The sequence below is a fragment of the Herpailurus yagouaroundi genome, unplaced genomic scaffold, assembly GCF_014898765.1.
Source record: "Herpailurus yagouaroundi ecotype Mexico unplaced genomic scaffold, PumYag 139, whole genome shotgun sequence".
Taxonomy (NCBI): domain Eukaryota; kingdom Metazoa; phylum Chordata; class Mammalia; order Carnivora; family Felidae; genus Herpailurus; species Herpailurus yagouaroundi.
Window position 1 is genome coordinate 13,102,326 of NW_024412394.1, and position 7,233 is coordinate 13,109,558.

The 7,233-nt window shown below is 45.4% G+C and overlaps 1 protein-coding gene across 7 annotated transcripts in view; it reads right to left on the reverse strand.

The window, feature by feature from the left end:
* Positions 1-7,233, reverse strand: part of ADGRF5 (adhesion G protein-coupled receptor F5) — a 100,305-nt gene that overhangs the window by 66,907 nt on the left and 26,165 nt on the right. For 4 of the 7 annotated variants that reach the window (XM_040473708.1, XM_040473705.1, XM_040473707.1 and 1 more), the window contains exon 1: positions 4,156-4,406. The exons of 2 other annotated variants lie outside the window; for them this stretch is intronic. The gene's annotated coding sequence lies outside the window, so the exon portion shown is untranslated. Of the gene's footprint in view, positions 1-4,155; positions 4,410-7,233 lie in introns of those variants that run through there. One more of the 7 variants, XM_040473706.1, reaches the window with a different exon arrangement.

Genomic DNA, 7,233 nt, shown 5'->3' on the forward strand with positions numbered 1-7,233 from the left:
CAGCATCCTGCCTCTTTTCTTATCGCCTCCAGAGATGCATCTTTCTCCTGAACACACTGCATGTATCTGCCGTGTGGACCTTTCTGCAGTGCCCTGTGAGGTTTGCAGCATCGCATAGTAATTAGGCATGACTCATAAGTCAGACTGCCTGGGCTGGAGTCCCGACTTCATCCATTGCTGGCTTTGTGTGCCTCGGGCAACTTACTTAAAACTGTGTGTTTCTTCATCAGTAGAACGGCTACTATAAAAGCACCAGACATATAAGATTATTGGAATAACTACACGAGCTAACAATCTTTGGAAAACCCTGAGCCGAGTGGCACATAATAAACACTCAGTAAATATTGTCAGGTACTATTTTTTTTTTTATTAAAAAAAATTTTTTTTTTCAACGTTTATTTATTTTTGGGACAGAGAGAGGCAGAGCATGAACGGGGGAGGGGCAGAGAGAGAGGGAGACACAGAATCGGAAACAGGCTCCAGACTCTGAGCCATCAGCCCAGAGCCCGACGCGGGGCTCGAACTCCCGGACCGCGAGATCGTGACCTGGCTGAAGTCGGACGCTTAACCGACTGCGCCACCCAGGTGCCCCTGTCAGGTACTATTAAAACCCTCAATGCCTGTGTTTGGCCCTCTATTAAGAATCTACGGTAATTAAAGGAAAGGATTCTCTGCCTGGGTAACCCCATAGCACTTAGCAAGTCTATGCAGCACAGACGCTTTCACCACACTGTGACTTCAAAGGTTTCACTTTGGGGATTATTTTTAGGAAATAGGCAAGATTTCAGTTATTGAACCTTTATGACTAGAATCACACCATGTGGGCTGAAATGCTGTGTTGGTAAATTACTTGTGAATTCATAGTGTACCCACAGCCAATGCATCCATTTCAGTCAACAAGCCGCCCGGTGGTACTTACTATGTGCTGAAACCCAGGGGCACCCTGGACTCTGACGTAAAGCTGGCAGAGCCCCTCCTAACGCTCTCCATTCACACACACACATGACAGCCATGAGCGATTCTAGCTTGAACTGTATTGAGAGATCTTGGAGGGGATAGTTCTAGGAGCACATTTTATGATTAAAAAATAACCCTGATTTATTGTCTATCCATACCTAGCTCAATCCACAAAGCGGCAGATCACGCAAAGGATAAGTAGTATTTCTTTCTTCCCTTTTTTCTGGACATGGGGACACACACGTCAACGTGCCGTGGGATAAGATATATGACCCCCATAATCATTTGGCACCAGAAGAGCACATCCTGTTTACCTCGAACATTTAATCTGGGTTCGTAAAATTCGCAAGGAACAAGGGAGCCAGTCTATCTGCAGTGAAGTCAGGGGTGTGGCCGGGCCCTTAGTGGGGGAACTGGAAATCTCTGCATTCTCACACGTGGGTGTGAGATGGGTCCGTTTCTCTCACGGGCAGACAGCAGCAGCCAGAATCCTAGTGCACATTGCTCACGTGCTCACAGCTGCTGGCCCTTCCGGCCCCAAATGCTTGGCCACATGAACAGGTGTTGGCTCTGCTTCTCCATCTGGCAACTTTCTCTCTTACAGTTGGGACTCCATGGTTCCCAACCCTAGCTATATAAAAGAATCGTTTCGGAGAGAAGAAAGAAAGAAAGAAAGAAAGAAAGAAAGAAAGAAAGAAAGAAAGAAAGAAAGAAGAAAGAAAGAAGAAGTAAAGAAAGAGAAAGAAAGAAAGAAAGAAAGAAAGAAAGAAAGAAAAGAAAAAAAGGCCCTGCCCAGATCTCTTTCCCAGAGATTCTGATCTAGCTGTTCCAGGGAAGTACCTGGGCATTGTTTTCTTTTTGTTAAGTTTCGACGGTGATGCTAATGGACAAGTGTTGGAATCTGCTAAAATCTGGCGCAGGCAATAGCTTGATCTGTCTGTAGATTCCCAGCAAAACTGGGAACCCATGTTGCTAGGAAGCTGACAGAATCCAGCCACACACGTTAATTCTCTCCTCTGCATGACTTTTTTTCTCACCTTACTGACCCCAAGAGGGGCTGGGAAGCCGGAGACCTCGGTTTTTTTCTTATCTTGGTGCCCCAAAAAGATCCATTGTGTGATGTTGGGCAAACCGCTTAATCTCCGAACCTTTCATTTTTGTATTCCATAAAATGAGATAGGATATGTGTTTCCCCTGAGGTGGGGTGGAAGAAGCAGCAGTCCCTGCATAGGGACATGGTGACGTGATTGCTCTGATTAGCCCAGGAGAAGGGATCCAAGCCGAAGGAGCACGGCAGAGTGTCCAAAATCAGCAGGGCCACATGGCCTTCTAGTTTTGAACAGGGAAACTTTGGAAAGGCCAAGAAAATACCAAATAGCAACTGAAAGTATTTGGTAATTATTCTCGGGTTTGACATTGTAACTTCTTTCCAAACGGTCTCTCCATGACCCATATCGACGGGTTCATAGGGAATTTTTGTTATTCACTTGTCTCATGACATCGTGCAGGGGGGAAAAAATAGATGGTTACCTTTTCACAGAGGGCCAAAAGAAGTAGAAACTGAACTTACCTGTTTTTTTAAAAATCTATTATCCATTAAATAAAAAGGGAATCTCTCCTACCCTCATCCTATCTTCCCTGAACCAACCACTTAATCTAACTAGCTTCTAGCTAGTTAGCTGGCTAGCTAATCATTCATCTGTCTATCCAAGTTCATTTTCCTTTGCTTCCTTTCCTTTGCTTCCTTTCCTTTCTTTTCCTCTTTTTTCTTTCTTTTTCTTCCCCCTTTCATTTCTAAAACAAGGCTGCCTTTGATGGCCTTCAAAGAAAGAAGGCCAAACCTCCAGAAAATCCAGAGTTTAATCTGTGGGATGCTCTTCTTTTTAAAAAATTATTTATTTATTTATTTTGAGAGAGAGCATTGCACACATGAGCAGGGGAAAGGGGCAGAAAGAGAGGGAGAGAGAATCTCCAGCAGGCTCCACAATCAGTGTGAAGCCCAGTGTGGGGGTCAATCCCACGACCGTGAAATCCAGATCTGAGCTGAAATCAAGGGTCGGACACTTAACCAACTGAGCCACCCAGCCGCCTATGGGAAGCCATTATTAATAGTGACGGCCAAAGCCAAAATCAACGCAAAAGTAATAATGGCAAAAATGAAAAACACTCTTTTGGACTTTTTCTAAGAGTCAAAAGAGCCGTCGACACCTCCAGGTATCATTTTATCTTTCAGTGAGAAAAGGTCTTGTTAAAGATCGACAAATGAATCTGGCAATGAGGATTTATTGCGCTCTGTGCCTTGGCTTGTCCTGAGAGCAGAGAAGACAGAAAACAACTCGCAAGATACACAGCAAATTATTGATGGGATACTTTGGGGGAGGAGAGAGACATAGTGGGTACTGGAGGGTGTTAGAAATATTCTATTACAGGAGGAATATATTCATGTGCTACTTATATAATTCAGAAATGAAAGACCAAAAACATCAGCCCTTTATGGAAGGAAAAACAGAGTGGCGGTGAAATGGCAGGGCCTGGCTCTCTGCAAAGCGTAAGAAAACATGGTTTAAGCAAGCCACACATCAAAGAGCTTTTCCTCCTTCTAGAATGCTCAAGGCCAAGTCTGCCCAGCTCTTAAACTCAGCACTTCTCTTGACTTCCTTCCCAGCGCTGACTGTAAACGCTTTCCTCTCCATCATGGGCGGGAGGTGACAGTTTAACATTTGGAGATCACCCGTTACCCCAAGGACTGCCTGGGAGCTGAGAGATTAGCTGGTGCTCCCCCTCCTATACACAGTACAGCCTCTTGGCAGCACAACGGCACATGGATGCCCGGCCATGGAAATGTTCATGGCGGCCTTCATGCATGCTCTGGTCTTTATGGTATTTTCTGGCTCAGGGATGGGAAAACTGATTTTAAAAAGAAAGAAGAAAAAAGAAAAAAAAAAGGAAAACTCTCTTCATTATAGAGGAAACCCTTAAAAGATGCCATCTAATTGCCGACACTCAGTCTTCCTAAGCACAGCCTCGTCAACTTGGCCAACAGCCTGAACAATGCTCTTGAGCAGATATGCTTTATGCTGGCAACATACATGTGACAGCTATACAAAAGGAAGTCAGGCAAAGAGGATCATAACTGGACCAAGGCCCCCCCAGGGTCTTGCTACAAAGGGAGACAAACCACAGTAGAATGCCTGTTACCTGTTCAGCACCGCAGTCCCCAGGCTGGCTTCTGCTCTGATCAGATGTCTAAAATCATCCAGGTTTCCACTATGAGGCCATTGGCCCCATGCTCTCCAAGGAAATCTACACCCGATGAAGGGAAAACCAAGCAGGATTCATTGTGAGTCCTCCGTGCCGAGCTCTGCCTCACCCCTCTCCCGTGCCTCCCCTGCAGTGATCCTCCAAGCCTCACAGAGCCATCCGTTGAGAGACTCGCTTCTGTTTGAAAAACAAGAAGCGATTTCCTGGTCCTCTTCCCCGGATGGCGTGCTCAATTTCCCTTACGCCCATGGGAAGTCCTTCAGATCCTTCTTATCTAGAAACCTCTCCACTGAGTGGCCAGACTTGTTTGGCCAATGCCCCTAGTTCTTGCTTTTCTTTCACCAAAGGAAAAAAAATCAGAAAAATGAAACCAAAGCAAACTCCAAAGGGGTTAGAGCTAAGGAATGGTGTAGGATGCACTGTTTCAACCTTTGAAAGATGTTCACTAAATCAGACTGTGTTTTCAGAGTGGAAGGAGAGTAGAATTATCGATGAGTTCTTATTTCTGGTAGCATCAAGAAGTCAGGGAATTTTTTTAAAAATCCCCAGAATATGAAAAGACCTAAAGATACTCTTAGCCCCAGCGCTGGGAGAGCTGCGCTTCAAATCTGCCACATTAAGGGGACAACTGTGGGCATCTGGCTGGCTCAGTCGGCTAAGCGTCCGACTCTTGATCTCGGCGCAGGTCGTGATCTCACAGTTCCTGAGTTCAAGTCCCACATCATCAGGCCCCGTGCTGATGGCCCCGAGTCTGCTTGGGTTTCTGTCTCTCCTTCTCTCTTCCCCTCCCCTCCTTGTGCTCTCCCTCTCTCTCAAAGTAAATACATTAATTTTAAAAAAAGATTTAAAAAAAGGGGACAACTAGTTCTCTCGGATTTCCAGGAACACTCTGGATGCTTATGCATCCAATGCTGCGATGCTTCAAATATCATCTTGATAACAGCACTAATATTTAAAGATAAGGAGGTACATGGAAAAGGGCCGGTTGGCAGGCTGTATTCAGGTTGTTGTGTTTAAAGACGAATTATAATCAGAGTTTTGAGCTGGAAGTGACCTACCCATCCTCATTTTACAAGTCAGGCACCTGTGAGCCGGGGAGAAACAGCGACTTGCCCGCGGTCAGAACACAGATGAGATGTGATAGATTATCACTCTTGTTCTCATGCTTTAGTGTGGGGAATGTTGTTCAGGTAGCCCTCCTCTGGACCCCTTCCCGTGGAAAGGCTGAGGCACGAGGCCTGGGCTGGGCTCAGCCAGTGTCAGACTGTAGGGATTCAGACTGTATTCCCGGGGGTTTCTATTTATGTGGCCTCATACACATGACAGCACGTCGCTGAGACTTGGTTTTACTGTGTGTGAAAGTGGCTAACACCACCGCTGAATGTACAGGCTCCCGTGAGAGCCTGGTATAGAGGAGGAGAACTGTTACTAATTAGAGACCCGGGCTCTGATCCTACAAGCTGATACTCTTTTCCTATCCCACGCCATCTCTCTCTCCTTCTCGCCCACCTTCCCATCTGGTCAAAGCTATCCCCGGGGCGCCTGCGTGGCTCAGTCTGTCGGGCATCCGACTCTTGGTCTCGGCTGAGGTCATGACTTCGTGGTGTGTGAGTCTGAGCCCCGCATCAGTCTCTGTGCTGACAGCGTGGAGCCTGCTTGGGATTCTCTTTCTCCCTCTCTCTCTCTCTGCCCCTCCCCTGCTTGCTCTCTCTGTCTCTCTCAAAAAGTAAGTAAATACGCTTAGAAAAAGCTATCACCCGTAGGCATGTTGACAACTACCAGTAGTAATCAGCCCTGAGACAAAAGTGAACAATTTTGACCAAAAAAGAGGATAGACTTGCTATGATGAGCACTGGGGCTTGTATGGAAGTGCTGAATCACTGAATCATGCCCCCTGAAACTAATATCACACTGTATATTAACTAACTGGAATTTCAATAAAACCTTAAAAAAAAAAAAAAACAAACAAGGAAATACCGGACATCCCAATACAGTTGTGACTCTCACTTGCAAAAACAAAAGATGGACCGTCACAATATTACTCTACCTCTCGGTAGTGATTCTCAGTTGTATTCTCCAGTTAGCTTCACGTCGTCGTGGGCGGACTTGGAGTTTGCCCGCCACAGTCAACCCTCCACTTCCTCCTTGCTGCCAGCCCAGGCTGGCTGGGGAACTCAGGGAAGGCAACCTGGCTGTCTCGGGCCAGGTGGGCATCGTGATTGGTCTAAAGCATGCGGATCTCATTCTCCTTGCCGGACATTGGGGCATGCTTGGACACGAAGCCAAGTGAGGACGCACATTACCTCTGGATTCACCCTTAGTGGGGCAATAAAAGCCCTTATTATTTAATCCGGTTCCAGTTGGGTTTTCCGTTATTTGTAGCTAAAAGCTAAAAATCGTAACCTGGTGAATCATGATGAAGAATAGATCTTTTGGGCCTATCTGTAATTCTACTCCTGGCCTAAAAAATATTAGGAAGAGTATTAAAACACATACACACGGAGTCAAATGGCTTCAAATCATATCCTAAAATATTCCAAATTAATTTCCTATGCTAAATATACGAAGTATTGACTTTTTCTGTAAGGAACGGATAGAGATACTCTAGATTCTTTATTACACTAAAAATCCAGAATACTAAATGTACGTAGTGGAAAAGCGCCCAGGTCTTGAGAGCCCAGAGTAGGATGGCGGTGAGAATGCCGACCCCAGATCTGCTAATAGCTCTGGGCAACCTCAACAGGTTATTAGTCCTTCTGCACCTCAGTTTCCTCATTTATAGAATCGGAGTAATAATAATACCTACCTAAGGGTTGCCGTGAAGATTAAAATGCTTGCAAGAGTGCCTGGCGCATAGAGAGATGGTATAAGTGTTGGCTACTGTTATCTCTACTGAAAAGAAATTTTTGTTGTAATAATAGCTGTGCATGTGGATTTGGTATTCTCCTTTGCTTTCTGCTAGCGTTGATTTCTTTCTTTCTTTCTTTCTTTCTTTCTTTCTTTCTTTCTTTCTTT